This window comes from Calidris pugnax, unplaced genomic scaffold, assembly GCF_001431845.1.
Source record: "Calidris pugnax isolate Ruff unplaced genomic scaffold, ASM143184v1 scaffold219, whole genome shotgun sequence".
Taxonomy (NCBI): domain Eukaryota; kingdom Metazoa; phylum Chordata; class Aves; order Charadriiformes; family Scolopacidae; genus Calidris; species Calidris pugnax.
Genome location: NW_015094507.1, coordinates 7,276,415 through 7,297,891, shown reverse-complemented (window position 1 = coordinate 7,297,891; position 21,477 = coordinate 7,276,415). Strand labels below are relative to the sequence as shown.

Below are 21,477 nucleotides of genomic sequence, written 5' to 3'. Positions count from 1 at the left end.
ACACATGAAACATCCGTTCCATAGAAGATATGTATCTAAAACCCCAGGAACAGTGTAATTCAGTCCTTTATGGCCATACCACAATCAAAAGCATTCCTAACACAGTACCCTCACCTAAAGCAAATTGCTCTTCTTCCTTCTCGCCTGTTTTTTTAAAATTTAGGGGACTGCACGGACCTGCTTTCAATATGATTGTCAGGATGATACTTTCCTGCCTTGATATTCATTTAAATGCCCAAGCTTTAGCAACTTCAAGGCTGCATAGCTCAATATCAGGGAACATTAAGGCAACACTGACAGGGATTGCAAGAATAGAAACTGGGGATATTTTTTTCCAAGGGAAAGATGAATTATGGTAGGAAACCAGATCAAGGAAGCCACGATCACTCTCTTGAGAATAAAAGATTAAACTAAAGATTTTCTTCTCTACCTGGTTGCTGTTGCTCCTGAAATAACTTCTGTGTTAAAGGAAAAGAGAAAAAAAACATACATCAATGGTACAGTTTTTCAGAACTTGTAAGGGAAAATACCAGGGTCGAATGTGGCTTGTCCTTGAACTTTATACAATGAAAACAGAACAAAGAAACAGATCCCAAGCTCATTCTCTCCTCCCTCTTTTACTTCATCTCCTAAGAAAGTCTTCCACCTCTGCTACTCACAATTTTCCATTTCTTCTGTTCCTCCAGCTCCCTATCAGTCCACGCACACAGATTGTCTGTAATGGTATCACGCAAAAAACAGATGAGATCCTCAAGACTTCCCCTTTCTGTGTGCCTCGAGTGCTTCCAAGAACAGAAAGTCTTGTGCAGAAATGGATTCTTACTTCCCTTTTTGGTAACTCCTTGCCACCCTACCACAATAAAAGTCCACGTTGCTATCTGACCACAATGAAGAGAGAGAAAAATTACCATTTTGAACGTCCATAAGAAGTATGGTCTCTGAGTGATCAGTCACTGAAATTACTTGACCTAGAAGACGAAACCACCCTACACAAAGAAAAACCAAACTTCTTACCTTCTTCATCTCCCACCCTTGATATGATCTGGTCCCAAAATGTGGTCACAAAGTGTGGTCCACAGTTGGGTTGACCATCAGAGGCTGCAGGACCTTTTCAGCTTTGTTGGGACGTGTGTAAACGTTGTGATGTTCAGCAAATTACAGCTTTATACCACCAATCATCATGAATTATCAAGCACTTTAGCCCCTGGCGTGTGTGATGTGCTGCTCTTAGAACAATCTTCTAGAAAGAAAACTTTGGAATCATTGATCTAGAGGGTCAGAGAACAAAGGCTGATCAAAACCATGACTGAATGTCCTAAGGAATTCCTTTAATTTCTCGTGCTGTCATGTTATATTTTTTAAAGCGTCTGTTGAGATGCAAATGTATGGTTGAAACATTTTCCTGATACTAAGAATGAGAAGAAGGTTTTAGCCAATATAGAAATTTACTATCTACCTTGACTTATGTGAAGTCTTTGACACAGACCCATACGACACAGCTCAGAAAGCCAACCACGACCTGGGCTGCATCAAAAGAAGCGTGGCAGCAGGTCGATGGAGATGATTCTCTCCTCTACTGCAATCTGATGAGACTCTCCCTGGAGTACTGTGTCCAGCTGTAAGATCTCCAGCACAATACCTTGGACTTGGAGCGGGTCCAGAGGAGGGCCACAAAAATGATCAGAGGGCTGGAACACATCTCCTATGAATAAAGGCTGAGAGAGTTGGGGTTGTTCAGCTTGGAGAAGAGAAGGCTCTGAGGAGACCTTATTGTGGCCTTTTAGTACTTGAAGGAGACTTACTAGAAAGATGGGAGAGACACTTCTGACCAGGACTTGTACGGACAGGACAAGGGGCAAAAGTTTTAAACTGAAAGAGGGTGGATTTAGATTAGGCATAGGAAAAACATTTTTACAATGAGGGTGGTGAGACACCAGACCAGATTGCCCAGAGAAGTTGTAGATGCTCCAACATTGTAAATGTTTAATGTTGGACAGGGCTTTGTGTAACCTGGTCCAGTGGAAGATGTCCCTGCCCAGGGCAGGGGTGTAGGACTAGACAACCTTTAAAAGACTGACTGATGATTTTGTTCTTAAATTGGATTCCCACCTCCATGACTGTTATAGCAGTACAGACCCAGTGCAGTTAGCGCAGCTGGGACTTAATGGTGCTGTAAGACAACTTGTGGAATAGGGTTACAAACCAGTATTTCTGTAGACAGAGATAAATAAAGCACCTGCACTCTAGCATTAAGGCACATGAAAAAGAGAGGATGATACCCACATGTTTTTCTCTAAATGCATACATAACACAAAACAAAAAGCAAGAAGCAAACGCACCCATATCTTTACATTGCCATTTGTATGAAGAGTCAAAGTTCATTATTTCTTCCATACTGTAAAGCTACAGCTGTTACGACAATCATAGCAGTTATTATGTAGTTCACACTCACTATCTTTTCAGAGCATGAGAGATCCAATCTGCAGGCTTTGAACACTTCCCTTTAAATATGCTCATCTAATATGACTCCAGTTTTCAGTGACAGTAGGTTATCAGTTGTTTGGCTACTGCAGGCTGTTACAATATTTTTACAACAGGAAATGTGTATTCCATACCTAAGAAGACTACACTTACAAGAAATAATGCAAGAAAGGAAAGTGATCTAATTTCTATTCTGTTTCCTTCCTTCTGCAGTGTGCTGCATTGAGATGTTTGTTCCAAAACACAGATATTAGTTCAAGGCCAAGATTTTATTTACTCTGATCCTACAAAACAAGCCTGCAGCTAAACTGCAATTCAAGCACCTCAAGCTGTTGTACTGCATTCACATTCGCGTAAGTGACTTAGGTAAGTGGGCTAAAAATTTATCTTTTCAAGATTATTGAGCCTGCCTTATTCATGGCTGGCAATTTTTGTGTCAATGCCCTAGTTTTAAACCTCCTGTGAACTAAGAACACTTCCCAAAGATGCAAACGGTACGTCAAGCAGGAAGCGTCAGCTTTGAAGGGTCTTTGTTGTGGTCTTGACCCTCAGTATTGCAGACTGCAAGAAAATGGCCATTGTGCTGCATTTAGGGAAACAGCACAACGCCTTCATGAAACACTGTACCCATCCATGGACGTTACCCTGGTACTGCCACGGAACAAAGATATCTGGCTGACTGATACGCTTCACTTCCCTACTTTTGCAAAACCAGTTTTTAATTTAGGAACTCTAAGCTAGCTTTTTAAGAGGAAACTTTAAAGCATTCTCTTCTACTTATCCCATTTATTACTATGGCTGACAATTAGACGTGTATAATAAATTATAAATGACGACATGCAACTGCCTCCCGTCTGCAAGCTAAAGGCTGGCAAGACACTCACTACTGCTTTGGTGCCAAAGCTGCATCAAGCAGGTTGGTGAATTTAGGGAGTTCTGAGCACCAGCAGATTCGCAAGTGCCGACTGCCCATTGCCGGAGTTCTTGGGAAGGGATAAACAGACGGGTCAGGAAAGGACAGTACTCTGAACTGGACTGCACAGCTGCAGAAATAACACCCAGGGCTCATTTATTCTGTCTTCCATTAAAAGCCAGTAAAACTTTAAAACCCTTCCCACTATATCCTGTATTTTTGGTGAGCTGACAATACTAACTCTTTTGTATTTATGTGTTAAAGAGGTAGGGGAGTTAAAAATATAAATAAAATCAAGGGATGCTTCAAAAAGTTACGTTTGTTTTGTTTATGATATGAGTAGAGTACTCTTCTGGCAAGGCAATATTGACTCTGAAACACAGAGTATTTCCCTATGGCTGGGCTGGAGCTTCTGCCTTTTGTTTGCATTTGGGTACTTTGCCATCTTCAGTAAAGATTTTCTTGAGCGTGAAGAATGAGGCTACATGTTTTCTTTTGTACACATTTTTTCAGAGTGGTTTTTCAGATGCCAGGAGCATAAACGTAAGTGAAAGAAAACAGTCCCAACTTTGTGAGCTTCCCAGCACTATATTTTGTATGCTAGTGCTTTTATTTTCTTGCAAGTTCAGCATTGCTTTAATGGCAGCACCCTGGATTCCCCCTGCCCCCAACAAGTGATACATATTAGTACATCTGTTTTCTCTGTAAAGTCTTTTTTGCATTCTTTGCAGGGCACAGGAAGGATGTGGGCTCCTTTTCACATTCAAATGAGGCAAATTAGCCTTTGCCTGGTTCCTACAGTATAATGCTTATTTTACATTTAAGCGTGAGAAAAGGGAAGGAAATAAAACCCAATGCATTAGGTGGGTTATATGCTTCATTTTGGTACAAGCCTCGCTTAGCCTTCTTTTGCGAACTGCTTTTCACAGGACATAATTTCAGGATGGGGTTCAAAAGTTTAATCATGTAAAGTGACTGAATAGTTTGCACAAAGAAACAGCAGCCACAGATACCTTAAACATGAGCAAAAGCTGAAAATGCCAACTTGAATCAGCAGGGCTCAAGCAATCCAGGAGATTCCTGAAGAGCATCAATGGTAACTTCTTCACACAGGTGACCAAAGAGTTGATAATGGGAAATGCTGTGCTGGACCTTATACAAACAAACAAGGGTCAAGGGATGTGCAGGTCAGGGGCAGCATGGGCTGCACTGACCATGAGATGGACCTTTTTTCCAAAAAGACAGATCACAACCCTGGACTTCAGAAGAGCAGAATTTGGCCTTTTTGGGGATCTGCTTAGGAGAACCTCGTGCAATACAGTCCTGGAGAAAAAAGGCACCTAGGAGAGCTAATTGATTTTCAAGGATCACCTCCTGTGAGGTCCAGAAGGGTCCATCTCAATATGCAGGGAGTCAAGCACAGGCAACAGGAGGCCCATGTGGATGAACAAGGAGCTCCTGATTAAACTCACACATGAAATGGAAGTGTACAAAAGATGGAAGCAGGGTCAAATAGGATTAGGAAAGCCAAAGTTCATGTAGAGATGAACCCAGGGAGGGTTGTCAAACGCAAGAAAGCAAAAAGAAGGGTTTTCACAAGTATATCAGCAGCAAAAAGACGACTAGGGAAAATGCGGGCCTGCTGCTGAATGGGGCATTACTGGTGTACCCTTGAAGTTGATTCTGAGGCCAATAGCGTTTAATGATCTATATGATGGTAGACAGTGCATCCTTAGAAGCCTTGGGAGGAGCAGTTGATACCCAAGTTGGTTTTGCTGCCATTCACAGCTACCTTGACAGGCTGGAGAAATGAGTCAACAGGAACCTTCTGAAGTTCAACAAAGGGAAATGTGAAGTCCTGTGCTTGGGGAGGAATAAACCCATGCTGGGGGATACACGCTGAGGGCTGACCAGCTAGAAAGCAGCTCTGTGGGAGAAAATCTGGGTGTCCCAGTGAACACAAATGTGAGTCAGCAGTCACAGAATGGTAGGGGTTAGAAGGGACATTTGGAGATCATCTAGTCCAACTCCCCCCATCAAAGCAGGTTCACCTAAAGCAAGTTGAACAGGAACACATTCAGGTGGGTTTTGAGTATCTCCAGAGTCCCTTATAGCAAAGAAAGCCATCAGTGTCCAGGCCTGCATTAGAAACAGGATGGGGAGATGCCCTTTACACAGCACTGGTGAGGCATGTCTGCAGTGCTTGATCCAGTTTGAGGCTCCCTGAAATTTTTGGAGTCCCCAGTACAAAAAAGACATGGACTTGTTGAAGCGGGACCAGCAAAGAGCCACAAAGCTGGTTAAGAGTTTGAAGTGTTTCTCCTATTAGGACAGGCTGAGAGAGCTGTGACTGTTCAGGCCAGAGATGAGAAGTCTCAGAGAGATGTTATTAGTGTGTATAAACACCTGATGGGACACAGCAAAGACGACAAGGCAAGACCTCTCAGTAGTGCTCAGTGACAAAACAAGAGACAGTAGGCACAAATTAAAATACAGGAAATGCCACTTAAACATAAGAAAAAAAACCCTTTTTAATATAAGGGTGTTGAACACTGGAACAGGCTACCCAGAGGGGCTGTAGAGTCTCCATGGCGGGAAATACTCAAAATCCAACCGGACATGGTTCTGAGGAACCAACTTTAAACAGACCCTGCTTTCAGGAGGGGATTTGGACTAGATGATGTCCAGAGGCCCTTTCTAACCACAGCGATTTGTGATTCTGTTGGGTCACACTCAGACCTGCTCCCCTTATTCTTGTCCTTCTCTCCCTCCTTTTAGAAACTAGAGACAAACGCAACAATACAGTAACATAACAAAAGCACGGTACACATTTTGCAGGGAAATAGTGTGGTTCAAATTCCTGCTTTTTTACAACCTGTAAAGCTAAGAAATGGGATGCAAGAAAAAAAATCAAACAACTGCTTGGTAATCTGTGATTTACTACAGGCAGTTAGCACTAGGTGGAAATTCTGTGCATGCTCTTTACGCTACAGCAACTTCTTGTACACTTAATCATGCTACACCCCATATACAGGGAAGTAGTAGGATGCTGTAGATTTACACTTAGCTATACTGATGGCAACCTCCCAAAGCAAACAAGCTCTTCATTCTGGCCACAATCATGTGCCAGGTTTGACAGGTTTTACTGAGAGAGCTGGAAGAAGTTTTGACATACCTGCTAGTGCATGGAAGTGCTTTCTCCAGCTCTACTGCCGTCCTCATCCATGGTTCTGAGATGAACGAACCATGGTTCTGGATAGCCGTAGTTCAGCAACTGATGGGCTCTGTCCTTGGTCTGAGGATCTGCAAGATCCACATCCCAAGTCCTTGCCTGCTCACAAACTACCCCTTGAAATCAGTTACTTGCTGTTTCTTCTGGGTTTTCCCTCATGTTCTGACCAATGTACACTGTACAATGACCTCTTTTCTGGGCCTGCATGAGCACAGCCCTGCCATGGCCTCCCATTCGCCCCTGTGGGATCCGTGAAGTCTGCTCTGGCTGCAACAGGGAGGCCACAGAGAAGCAGTAAGAATTCTTATTGCCTCAGAGCTGACCCTGGTTTTCCAGATGCCTGGCTGTCCAAAGCACACAAGCTAGTGAGAACTAGTGTTCTCACCCACCTCTCTCCCCTTTAAAACCAAAGACATCCAAATTGATTAGTCTTGTGGCATACAACAGAACTGCAACACCATTATGTTTGTCGGAGTGAACTTCTCTTCTCCTTCAAGCTCTCTCCTTAAAACAGCAGTGCAAAGCTCCAGCTCAATGACCTAGAGTAAAGATAATCAGGTCTGGATTGAGATCCAGACTTCCCCCAAAGCCTCAGCTTGCTCAGTGTCAGGCTCTCGCTATCCTCAAGCCACAGAAGCAACGAGGCTGCTTGATTGGAGCCTGATGCCTTTAACACTGGTTTACTTAAAAGTGTTGTGCCAAAGGGGTACGTGGAAGGGTCCTGAATAATTCAGGAAGTTCTCAAAATCAATGCAAGTGAAAATTTATTATAGGCATGCTAGGAGCAGTCAGTTTCTCTCTGCTGAGGCATCCATAGCACTTTTAATCCATAATTTCCAATGTAGCCTGATAAAATAATGAGATTTATTATTCCTCTCACATGTCCTTCCTGAAGACGCTGGGAGGGTGTGGGAGAGGGAAGAGAGAAAATTAGTTACCAGTCACCACTTGCCAAGAGTAGATTAAACACTCAAGAGTTATACATTCATGTATAAATGACTCAAGGGAGTTTCATTTATTACTTCTCTCCTACCTTATACTTTTCCTCCTTCGGTCCTACAGCCCTTGTTCCCCTGTTATACTAGGTCACAACCCTCCTGCAGTGGACAAGTTAGAGAGTGGCAAAGAATTCTGTTTTTTTCCCCTTCCACTATGAGGTTTCATTTGGACTCCCTTTCCCAGACCTCAGAGCACGGCTGATTTCCGGGAGCAGAACAGAGAACAAGAATAGAGTTAATCTTCAGTGATGTGATAAAAATCACTCTCACACAGACAACTGGAGAAAGATTTCAAAAGAGCTGTTGTGCCAAGCAAAACGTGAAATTGAAGCCAACCCACACCTTCCTCCTCATAGACACAGCTCGCTCATTTTCTCCCCAGCGCTCCCTCTTCTCTACTAATTCTACCTCGAATGAAATGTAAGTCACCACTGAGCATACCCTCACACCAAAATGCACTCTGCTTTGAAAGAGGCCATTATTTCCATAACAAAACCAGAATTTTTTTATTTTTTTTTTTAAATTTTAGTTTGTAAAAGCACATTAAGCAACCAGATTGGAGAGACGGGATAGGAGAAGAGGACACATGGAGATTTGATGGCCCTGGTGCAATCTGAGCTGCGGAGGAGCGGGCAGGTGAGCCGAGCAGCTGGGAAGGGAGGAGAGGAGGAGGCAGCAGGAGATGCGGAAAGGGCCAGCAGCTTGGGCTCTTAATGCCAGCGTGCCAGCTGGCACCTACATGTTGCTGGTTGCGTGTGGGCTGGGAATATAATAGAAGAGATGAGCCTTTAGGGGAGGAGCTGTCTGATAAATCATTAATGAATGAAAATATGAAGTAATCTGTCTGCCTAGGAGGCAGAATCGTCTAATAACGAGGATGGTGGACGAGGAAGCCGGAGATGAGGTTCCTGTCTCACCCACAAGACCGCTGGCACACCAGCTCCTCTTGCCATGCATAAGAAGATACACCCGCCTCCTTGCATCGAAGGGCTGCTTTCTTAAAATCAGCACGGAAACCCCATGATCTAGATGGAAACCTGATAATAAAATTTACAGCGCCCTTTGTGAGAGCTGCACCCCCTGCTCCTCTTTTGTGTCAGGCAGTGCACAAAGAGACAATATCCCTTCTCAGAGACAGCTTTCACTAAAACAGGGGGTTTCTCAAAGCCCTAACAAAACCCAGTATGACCTTTTGCCAGCACCAGTGGCATTTAATTTTAAATCGATTAGCTACATACACAGTACTAATTACCCATGAGTATTTTTCAGCAACCAGACTATTGGTTGGAAACGTAAGGGTATGTCTGTGTGGGGACAGGGACGCTTTGCTTTCTCTGTGCTCTCTGAAATGAAGAGGAAAAAGCTCAAGAAAGGATGTTGAAAGGTGCGTTTGTGTTTATGGGGATAGCTGCAGGGGCACCAGACACAGGCAGTCGGAGAGCGATGAGGTTGTCAGAGGAAGGGGCAGGAGGTTAGTGCAGTTTGTGCTGCACAAAGACCTGGCAGGATGTGTCGTGCAGCACAAAATCAATACGGACCCCGCAAGAGAAAATAATCATTAGTTTTGTACGATTCTCAGGCTTATTTGGAAAGATCCTCACAAAGGTGATTCCCAATTTGTGTAAAATCTTTATGTCTTCTCTTTCCTCTGTCTTAAACCCCCCTGAAGATTCAGAGATTAAAACAGTTTTAAACCAAACACCTAAGAAAGACACGGCACAAATCAGTGTGAATCCATCTAATGCTGGCGCATTTGTGGGATAAGAGATACAAGCGCTTTATCAATCAATGTACTTAAAATCATGATTTTCCAGAGTAGATTGCAGCAGAAACCATAAATAGAAAACACATATGGCCATGACAGAGCCTATGTATATAGAAACTTAACCAAGCACCTGAGCAGAACTGTGGAGTTCAGCTGCATACCTATTTGTAGTGCTGAAGTCCAGTTTAATTATCCTGCCAAACGCCCCTGGGCCACAACAAGGTTATTACCGTTCACCAAAGGACCTGCTTAGGCAATTTTACAAGGAAATTGCCTGTCCCTAATCTAATTCCTAAGAAGTAGCTGAAATTACCTGGGAAGACTGGGAAGACCAACAAAGCAGCAGGAAGCTCAAAAAGGTTCAAGAAGCTTCACGAGGCTGTTCCTGTAAATCACCGCTGTGGCGATTCGAGCTCCCAGGAGAGGCTCCCAGTCAGAGCCAAACAGTATTTTCCACCCAGAACAAACATAATGCAGGTGAGATGACTTACAGCGCAAAAAAGTAGGATTTCTGACATGCATAAGCCTTCTACTGGCTACTGAATACATTTACATAATAAGTGGGGTTTGTAAATTATCCACTGGTGATGTCACACAGATTTAAATAATCTGCAGTGTCAGCCTCTGCTATTTGCAAGCTGTATCTGACACTTTAACAGTCTTTGCAAAAGATTTAACCGGGTTCCACTGAAGAATCCTATTTTTCAAGCTTTTGTTTAATCATAAGATGAGCAACATCTATAAAATTTAATGAACGGATTGAGATGGCTTAGATGGTTCCATATCCTTCCAGGAAAACAGTACACAACATCAGAAGGAATTTCCTCTGTCAATTACAGAAAGTTTAATTGGAGACTGCTGGACATGTTAAGCTATAATCAAGTTTGTTAACACAGTAACTGTACAACATTACCTGCTGAAAAACCACAGAAGTACCTTTGGAGAATCACTTCTAGCTTACGTCCAAACTGACCAATACCAGATTTCTGTTGGTGCTGTCACCAAGAGCTACTTTGACACATTGTGTGGACTGCCATGATTTAACTTGCCTACTGCCTGCTATTTTGGTCATGTGTTCTCGGGTTTAAAAAAAAGGAGAAAAATTAAATAAATCTCCCTTCACACTCCACTGACACAGATGAGCCCAGGACAGATGACCTGGATTCAAACTGGTTAAATACAAGAAAGGGCAAGTCATGAGCAGACAAAGCAAGCTCCAAGGGGATTTCTCTCAGAGACTTTCACAGTTTTCTGGTGCTTCAACCAACCCTGACTTGCAGAGCATATTAAATTTGCTGCTCTCCCTGTCCAATATAATTAGAGAACTGTCTGTCAAAGAACAGATTTCTACCAAAGCTGGTTATCAACCTGAAGAAACTATACAAGTAATTGTCAGCCATGCCTAGAGTGTCTTCCTCCTCCGCTATGGAACTGAAAAGATTTTTTTATATATACACACACAGAGGTATATTATTCCCCCCCGTTACTTGTTTTAAACAAGGAAAATTCTTGTCTGGGTGACAAGTAGAAGCGTCTCCAACCCAGAAGAGCCTAGAGCTACACCTTAAAGCTCCTGGAATTTATCCCAGACAGAAGAGATCCAAAAGAAAAAGAAGATAGCAAGACATTGACTGTATTCATGGGTAGCTTCTAAAAGAGTTATATTCTGAGAAAAAAATACCATGAGAATTGCTGGTTACAATGGGATTGAAGCAACAGCAATAACTTGACATAAAAATTCTCTACACAGCAGTGCTCTTAAAGCTCCTACTGAAGCAGGAAGGTGGCCTGGAATGATATTGTTCTCTCATAGTATTGAGGAAGACTTTTCTTAGAGAAGAAAAGGTGGTTGAAAGTCATAGCTTAGGAATTTTTTTTTCCTTTAATCAGAAGTTCAACTAGGGACATATTTAATACAGCAAGAGAAACTTTCAATGATAAGCAATAGAAATATTTAATACAGCAATTAGAAGTCCCCTGTAGTACATGTGATTTTCAATGATGTCTCAAATAGGTGCCTTAAATGAAAAACATAATTTGATTTCTGGAGACTTAAAGGTGCTGCAAATGGGGTCTTGCAACACAGGAGTCATAGATCTGTGTTTCTCACAAAATTTAAAACTCAGGTCTCATACATTCACCCATATCATACATGCATAAAAGCATGGGTAAAAGCAGATACAAATTTGGGGACCTACATTGGACGGGAAAAGCAAACTAACAGCAACGATGCGAGTGTGAGCTCTTCCCAAAGACCTCTCCTTGCCTGTGCACAGCGAGCAGCTCGAGTGCTTTGGTCTCTCTGCCTGGAAATGGAGCTCCTTTCTCAGAGCTCTGCCCAACACCCACCTTCTGAGATGTGCAAGAGGCAGCCCTTTTGCACGCTGCGGCAAGAGATAATAGACGAAGGGTGCTACATCTTCTACTGAGCACAAGCCACTTGAAACTGCTCAGAGCAAGACAGGAGCCACAGTTACGTGCAAGATTCGCTACTGTTGATAATAGCCAATGGCATATTCCACATGCACGACCAGACAAGTTCCTCCAACTCACTGTGTCTGAGTAACATCTCCACCACATGAAGAGGATGGCACACATGTGGAAGGCACATGCCACACTAACACAGAAATGATGAATACTTTAGTATCAACACCCAAGAATTCTGCTTTACACTGGTGATGAAGCTTGTGTCTTCATCATGCTCTTACTTTCTCAGGGTTAGCAAGCAGCCCCTTGATTTCAACACAAGCTTTTCTTTGCTTTGTCAGGTTTGAATAGTGCTCTCTCTCATCTGAAACGCTTGGCTTATAAACAGTCTAATCCAAAAAAGAAAACGAAGATATATACTGTCATTTACAGCTGCGAATGCTAATCCCCCAACAGCATCTAATGACATACAGGAAAGCCTGGCGGTTAGACTCAAACTAAGCCTCCCTGTGTAATTACAGTCAGTTAGAGGGCAAACCTCAAGAGTAAAACGTTTAAAAAAGCAAATGGAACAATCTTGGGCTCCTGCAAAAGCATTTAGCAATAAACAAAAGTGGTCATAGAGGATATCTATAAAATAAGACTGTGGATGTGGCATAGTCTTCCTAGACAAAAAATATGCCATTTCACTCATATACATTTTTTTTCCTCTGTGTTTTGACACATTTGGTATAATTACCATGGTAGAAAACAATGAGAAGTCTACAGCATCTGTCAGCTGTCAATCTCTATGTTTTCTATATGTCTACAGATGTATTCAGAGTTATCCTGCTCTATAGATAGAGCAGAATTTCATGTAATGGATCTTCCGTCAGCCTGTCTTACAAGTATAAAGACAGTAGTTACCTAAATATTTCTCATCAAAGGATGTAAACGGAAAGAAATGGGGGAAAAACAGGATTAGGTTTGATAGTAAACTGCATGCAGAGAGAGACTAATACCCTAATATTGAAGAATTAGCAGAGACACAACTCCTAAGTGTCACACAAAAACCAACAAATACCATAGCAAAACGAAGACTTTCTTAAACTGATGATTCAGTCCAACTACAGCGAACTAGACTCAGAATCCATCACAGCAATGGGTGCTGGTGCACTGATGCAAACGCTAGCTCTAAGCATGTGTACCATAACTTGGTGTAAGTTGCCACTGAATAAAAAAAGAGACAAACATTTAACATTTAATAAGCATCAAAAGAGGACTAAAGTGCGTCCAAAGTGTGCAGTGGAAGTTTCTTTCCACAGAGCCTTCTTTCTAACTACCATCTTAGCTGCATGAATGGGAAGGTTTGTTCACCAAGGACCAAAGTAGTTAACAATTCAGATCACATCAAAGATCTATGCATATATTTTAACTAATAATTTTAAAAAAATCTAAAAAGCCTCATGCTATTTATGCTTTTATCCTTCTGCCTGTAAAGCCCCTTGCTTCAGTTATCACGATTTTTGCACAAAATAAAATAAAAGGTAAGAAATACGGTTTGAGGAAAAAAAGGACAAAACTTATGTCAGTAAATCAATACGGTCTGAAAGGTTGTTACAGGATTAGACACCACCTTGTAAGACTAGAAAGGCAGGATTCTCAGTACTGAGCACAGCATTCAAAAGCCTAACAGACTGAGATAGTAGATTTTATATTTCTCACTACTGCTGTTGCATGACATGATCAAGGATGTACACAATCTTCAAGGCCTTTCAAGCTTTTGCCAGAGGGAAAATTTCAAAGCAGACTTCTCCCTGCCTCATAATACTAAATGGGTTGGGCAGGAATGACATTTACACAGTTGAATCTCTTATTATATTCCCTTAAAAAAAAAAAAAAAAAAAAGGAAAAGGAACAATATGACTTGCTGTATTAAATATATTTCTATAGGTGGGCAGAGAACGGGTATAAAGGTCACAAGGACAAAACACTATTTATTAGAAGGCTGTATAAACCTCTGTTAGCTCTGAGGTTTTCAGGGTGATACCTTCAGCATGAACACAAACTTCTCATGAATCTAAGCTCACTGGGTATTTTCTAAAAATCAGCATCAGTGATTTCCCTGATAACACATCTTGGGAAGAGCTGACTCTCCCAGACCAGTGAAGGCTCTGTGGGACCCTTTGGAGTCCACAAAAGCTGCTCTCCATTGCTAGCAGGGCTACTGCAGGACAGAGCTTTTCACCTCAGCTGATGGAGAGTGACACGTCAAGCAGGAATCTCCCCTTCCACTGAGCACTGCCCTTCAAGATCCACCCATCTTCATTTTTATTTTGAAATGGGCATTGTGACACAGTTTGAGAATGCAGGCAGAGAATGCCTCAAAACATGCACTCATGCACGATCTTCACACTCTTTAGTTTCTCTTCTTGGTTTTTCTGGATTGCTTCCCAGGCTTTCTTTTATCTTTGAGTTTAGCAAACTGATTAATATAAATAACCCAATGTCCAAAAATATTCAGCTTTGGTAGTCTGCAATGAGATCTCTCCTCTTCTTCATGCTCCTTTATATGCAGTTTTATTGTGCTCGTGCCAGATGAGCATTTAAGCGCGAGGGAGACGCAATGAGAGATGAAAAACTAGAGCAGTGTGCTTATGCTCTCAGGTGGAAACAGCCACTTGTGCCTAGAGACCCATACCAAACTCTTATTGAAGAGATAACTTGGCTACAGTATTTAGTGCCCAACATAAAGATTCGCAAAAGGCACAGAGAAATCTCCTAAACAAATCCCATAATAATTAAATCTTCTTGATACCGCAGCATCCTATATCACGCACACACATGCATTCTGTCCTCCATTTAGTTTCAGCAGCCTCTGCTGTGCTTGGCTGATAAAATAATCTCCCAAATGATTGCAGCTCTAAAATCTATTAAATCCATGAAGTATTGATGAGGCAGAATTAATGTCGAGAGAATTACATTAACCACCCCCTCCCTTTGTATTTCATAAAAGAAACTCTCTTAAAGTAAAGCAGCACCACGGCTGTACTACGAAATGCAGCATGCCTAGGTCAGGAAAATCTACACCTGTCCGCACACCTTAAACCCTACCTACAGATATATGTATCACTACAACACGTATTCATTTAATAAGAGCCTTATCCACAGAAACAATCTTATCTGCTGCCCAGAAATCATGCTTTTCTATTCCCTTTAATCTCTGGTATGATTCGTGCCTTACACACAGCTCATCATGCAAACCAGGCACCGGGGAAGCGCCCTGCCTCTCTCTGCGGCGTTCCCCGCTCCCTGCGCTGCGGGCTCAATACTTGCAGGTTGAGAGCATTACCTACTAAGACCCTGTTGCTGCCTGATAATAAAATTGGCACAAACAGGCCCAAGTTTGGCAATATTCTGCATGCTGGATGTTTGCTGGGAGATTTCCCCCCGCCTCCTCCCACCCCTTGCTTTGTTGCTGTTTTGGATTTTTGGCATGACTTCAGCTAAAAATTTTTAAGCTAATTCTGGAACAAAGCATGGGAAACTGGAGTGATTTGTTCATGTTAAAATATTCTGGTCATCCCTTAACAGCTCGAGAGGCTTTGTGATTTGGACAATAATTTGCAAGGTGTCAAGGCAAAATCTTTGTATTTTGATCTCTGCAGAAAACTCCCAAACATGACTAAATTGCTAACTTCTGAAAAAATAAAACTCTATTTGCATGAGCTCACTAAGGAGGTGATGCTTCCTAGCAACTAAATTCCCTGAAGTTCCCACTTACAATGCCCCAGGATCCTTCTACCAGCTGGGTGGGACCTGCCTGCTCCAAGCTGCACTTACACTTTAATATTAAATAATCAGAGCTGGACGTGAAACCAGGTGCAATGCTGTTCCATATCTAAATCTGAATTCATAATGGGTTGGATCATAGTGGCCCCCGCAGTGTACAACATACAGGTTTTCATTCAGTCCACTAGCAGGGAGGAAGAGGAACAGAAGGCATGACAACACGGCCAGTGTGATGGAACAGGAGCTTTTGTATCAACTGCACAGTGACAAAAATACCCTGATGTACATATGGAAAAGAGCAAAGTTGATGTAATGCTCCCTAAAGCAAGATCTGAATTTTTAAATTTAATGCTTTTCTTTCAACAGAGCACTTGGAGGGCTGGTTACCTAGGTTTAAAAGAACCCAACCACTTTACCACCTGCAAAATCCTATCATGGATATTCAAGCTGTTGTAACACCATGATCCACTGCAAACCTCTCTGCCATTGAGCCAGCTAAGAAAGCAGGGAGGAAGACACTTGGGAAAATGACAGACACGAAGATCCCTCTGCAGGAGATTGGAACATAACCTCCTGGTGTAGGGTTATCTGATTTACTAAATTGAACACAGGTATAACAACGCTTCACAACCTGATCGGGACTGGAGACATGCAGTTCTGGGCAGGGGACAAGCCCCATTCCTTAAAAATCTAATGGGCCAGATTTAATATTTACCACACCCAGTGACACCAACATGCACATCTCCTGCACAGACTAGACTGGAAGAAAAGAAACAGACAAAAATTGAAGGATTTACAAGAGTAGCACAGCAAATCTTGGTAAACCCCAAGATATTCTATAAATGCTCAAGCATTTCCACACACTTTAGTTCCTAAGGATGCGTGATAATCCTCAGCCCATAGGAACAAATAACGAAGGAAGATACACAACAGTAGCACATTATGAGGCACATCACTGCCCAAATTAATGACTCTGGAAAATGAAAAGCTACTAGAAATAGGACCAAAATGCACCAGGTCAGCCCTAATTACAGAAAACAGCTAATGATTCTGGCAAGGACTCTTGTGGGCATGGCAGAGCACAGGTAATAAAGCAGGTTACAGCAGGTTATTTGTGCAGTGAGAGCACATATTCCAAGCTCTTTGCAGATAATGCATAGTTGGTCTATAATACTTCATGTCAGAAACCTGACATAATAAGAAAAATCATGAAGAGAAATGCAATAGCATTTTTGGTAGACATCAAGGATGTAAATAATTGTATCATAAAAATTGGACACTCAGGAATGCAAGGGGCATCACAATCTTTCTAAAGGTAAACAAAGTTAATATGCATAAAGATAACGAAAACCTGTTTTTTATATAATTTCTAAAATTAAAGCAGGAACTGCCTGCTGAATTGTTGTTTAAAATAAAGAGACAATAAAAATGTGACTGTCTTAATGGGAAAAAAAAAAAAGCAAACCAAAACATCAGCTGAAATCCAAATTTTCCATGATATAGCTAAGCAACTAGGAATAACTGAAACCACTGTTTAAGATGGTTTAAGATGACCTACAGAGAAGTGTGCAGATAGGAGCACAGTATCTCAGATTTCAGCTGAAAAAACAAAGAGCCCCCAAACTTGGAGAGGTACCACTGCCTAAATACAAAGTGAAAAGAGCAGTGGACTTGCAGGCCCCGAGTTATACATTCAGCTTCAAGGTCTGTGTTTGAAGCATTCACAGCTTTCCCGGGAAGAGGAAGTCTATAGGAAAAGGAGAAGCACACAGCAGCACACCTGGCACAGGAAGATGCACATCAGATTTACGATACATCACTCCCTCTATTCACTTCACAGCTTGATCCTCCTCCGGTCTTGGTGGCTGTAACCAACTATAGGGTCTACGTGGACAGGGTCAGAACACCATACTGCACAGCATAAGTCATGCTTAGAAATATAAAGAACTCTTAGGAGAGGCAAGAGTTCCAAGGGGAGTCTGGACTGGTAAAAACCAGTCTGACTACTGAAAAAAGTAAACCACAGATAATACCAAGGTTTTCTGTCCTGCATCAGCCATGCTTCTTGGGATTCCTTGCAGTTGTGTAAGTCTTTGATGCAGAGGGATGACTGTTCTCTGGCCACCTATTGAACACTGTGCTCAACACAAGACAGGTCAAACCTGCAGTGCCACGCAAATATCTGCTCTGACATCCACAAGGCTGCTTTGCAGAAATTTCATCAAAAGAGGTCTCTTCTCACACTGCTCAGAAAGATACCATCAGCTTAGCTGAGGGAGTTCTAAATTCAGCCAAGATTCCCCTCCCAGCATTCAAGTATACTTCTCTAATCAGCTCCTAAAACCAGTATGAATTTTTGATCTAGAAGCTGCATGACCTTTTCTAGGACTTTGATACAAGATGAATAAATAACCGCTGAGCCTCTGAGCTCAGCTGCTACGTCAAGATAAATTCAACATGTTCTCTTGATGTCCAGTCCTCCTTGGATTCAGTGGGTTAGGGACAGAGACTAGACAAAACTGTTTCCTTCTCTTATATTTTTTGTAATTATTTTTAAACTCTCTAGGAATTTGAAATGCCACAGGCAAACCTAGAGTGAGGTCAGAGATACTTCAGAGATCTTTACAGATGAGAAACTCAAGGTTCCTGATTATTCCACCCCAAAATAAGATTTTGCAAACAGTCTGAAGTGGGAAGAGGGTAAGGAATCACTGTGAAAATAAGAAAAGTTGGAAGAATCTGTTCATAATGGCTCCAGGAACACAATATTAGATTCTAGGACAAAATCCTGGAGCATGGAGTGGTAAAAACTCAGCTCCAGACTGGCTTGAAGAAACTTTAGGATGTTTACAATCCAACAGTGAGAAGTGCCTCTCTTCATTGGTTTCTATCTCCAAGCAGGTCAGGAAAACATGCTTTCAGGAGCATCAGTTTGTCAGCTCCCAAGTTTCAAGATTCAACCAAGTTGAGTAGCCATGCTCTGCAAGTCTGAACATGAACCACAGGTTGATAAACACGGCCTAGACAGAACCTCTGTGAACAAGGTTGTGGTTTTTTTGCCCCTACTAACAAGTTTACTGCTTCTGTGTGACACCATATCTCCTTGGAGCCACAGGAAGCAGCTTGCCTGATTTTGGGATCGTCTCCAAAACTCCTGTCTCTCAGTCAGAGAAGGTGTGAAGTCTGCACTGAATGACAGTATGCAACAACAGTGAGAAGCAACAAGAAAGCACTTTTTCACTCTGAGGATGGTCAGATATGGGAACAGGTGCCCAGAAAAGCCATAGTTTCCAGGCTTAGCATTCAGTTGAATTTTGAAAATCAAGGTCCTGAACAACCTGACCTGATAGGACTAGTTTCTAGTTGGGGTTTGGACAAGATGACATCTGGCGGTTTATTCCAATTAAAATTATTCTATGATTCTAAGAAACATGCTGTCTCTTCATGCGGCGTTTCTTTCCTCTTGCCGCTCTTGAACTATGCTCTTTTCTGCAGCCATGGAGACTAGGCTGGTCTCAGCTGATGCATCATTGAAGGGAAATTAAATCACAACAATCTTACTACCAGCTCTGCCAATAAACTTTTTTTCCTTAGTGTTACACAGCATCACTATTTCTGAATTTTGACTCTACTCCCTTGACCTGTGTGCACCATGGCTTTGTCACACCCTGCACAAAGATCAGTGAGTCTGTAAGGACATCGGACAACTTTTTTGATCAAAGTATTGTTACTACCACCAAAAAGAAAACTAAATATAGCTCCTATCCTCTTTTGCAGTAACAGAAGTTAGCACAAAATCTCATGGACTAATGAGCTCATGCTGCTGGTCTGTAGCTCATCTTTGGCCCTGTAACTAAAATCTAGTTAAATAATTGTTGTTTTTATTTCCCAGCATATGGGTATAGGTGCAAGCTTACAACATGACATGGTCAGAAAAACCAAACTGTAGAGAGAAAATTGCTTAAAAGGACGAGCTACAGGAGGGTTTACCCAGATACTGTTGTACAGGGCTTTTTGTGTGTTTGGCCAACTTCTTTGTAAAATTATGGTTTTGGTTATCTTATATTTTCTTATCTTTAAGACTATATATTCTGCAGAAGGCTAAATGATCTACGTTTAAACATCTGTTAGCTAATCCAGATCTTTCTGTATGACGTAACAACATCTGTTTTTTTTTTTTTTTTAATGGCAGAAAAGAACAAGTGTTCTCACAGAGCCAGTCTTTGATTTTCAGTTTTCTGCCCTGCAGGCTATCCGACTCCAAAGTCTTCTGCCAGTGGAGAATAAGCCAGTTTTCATCTGTAATCTGCACATGCTGGCTGAAGAAAAAACACCAGTCCAATACCCTGCTCGGCCAAGGGAAAGAAGAAACACAATCTTCTGCTGGCTTTTTTTTACCCCAAGAGCGATGGTGATAGATTGGCACCAGCCAGAACTGTATATGCTGTCAGCCTGCTAGAGGGAAAAACAAGATGAGCCTACAAATGCTCCAGATCTGCTGCTTTTCTGCAGGTTAGAAGAGTTTTCTCAGGATTACTTCCCTCCAGTTGGGGCATGTCAGTAATTACCACCCGTTCTTCTCTGCCTCCTCCTCCTCACAGCTGGGCAACTCAACAACACAGACACATCACCCATGACGCGCCATATTTCCATAGTGCCTGCAGCACCAGGAGTTTGTAGGGAGCTGGTGCCTCTGGAAGTGGTGTAAACAGAACAGCCAGAAAAGCAGCAAAGCTTGTCACGTGGGATGGAAAGGAAGAATAGGAAAACCGGTGTAGCACACACAGGAGCATTAACTGCCTCCTTATCTTTCAGGCATAAGCAAATCATCCTGGCTCCATGTGGCAAGTCCACCGTTCTGGGAACGGATGGAAAGATTTCAGAGTCACTGGACACCCCCACCACTTTGGGACGTACGTGCTCCCTCTACGTTATTTTTGCTCTTGATTTTTTTATACCACTAGCAATGCTTTTTTTTGTTCTCCTTGTTTTTAAATTAGGCCTTTGTGTTTCTTCTGCTCTAGGTTTTAGCTCAACCACTCTTCAGCAGAATATAACAGCTACAAACACAATAAACGGATGCCACTGGAGCAAATGAAACTGCATTCCTTGCCCTGAGGCCCAGCATGCTGTTTTCTGTCAAAACTTCTCATACTGCGAGGCTCCATACCAGAGGACGAAAACCACATATAATCAACTATGTCTCTGTATTTCCTGTCAGCTAAAAAAAAAAAAAAAACCTGAAAAAAGCGAAAACAATCTTCCCGAAATTCTCATTGAAAAATAAAATTGATCAAAAGCACCACTTACCAGAATTTCCCCCGAAAACAGAGCAAGTCTACATTCACCACATTTCCTCAGAAATGGCTCAAAGACATGCCCTGTGAAATAAGAGAGAAAGAGAAAGAAAAAATTAGTGAGTGGGACACCACAATTTATGTTACACTTCTTTCTCACTTTGCTAGCATTTATCACCAAACTTCTATCATTTTTTCTGTTTTAGGGAAGGAGGTAATTGGATTTGAACCTTCACAACTAATTATTAAATTCCCCCGGTATTATGCAAAACATTAAAATAATTGCTGGACTCCCTCAGACTGCTCAGACACATCACTGTCACGGACACGACAGCTATTCAGACTTCAGGGAGAAGAGGTCAACAACATGAAACACGCAGCAGCATACAGCAAGTGTGCCAATTATTTTAGATCCAGCCCTAAAAAAAATGGCCAGCCCAGTATCTCTTAGTGATTTTGCTTTGAAAAACTCTTTTTGAAATAGGATGCATGTAAGGCTCTTGACAGCCTCCACGTTTGAAAACTACACAAAGAAAAAAAAAAGGCTTTATGCCACACTTCTTTTTAGACTATATTAATTACTCGTTGTTCTC

The 21,477-nt window shown here is 42.0% G+C and overlaps 1 protein-coding gene across 4 annotated transcripts in view; it reads right to left on the bottom strand.

The window, feature by feature from the left end:
- FYN (FYN proto-oncogene, Src family tyrosine kinase) overlaps positions 1-20,968 on the bottom strand; it is a 78,136-nt gene extending 57,168 nt beyond the window's left edge. For all 4 annotated transcript variants that reach the window (XM_014964650.1, XM_014964653.1, XM_014964654.1 and 1 more), the window contains exon 1: positions 20,898-20,968. The gene's annotated coding sequence lies outside the window, so the exon portion shown is untranslated. The remainder of the gene's footprint in view (positions 1-20,897) is intronic.
- Positions 20,969-21,477: the final 509 nt, after the last annotated feature.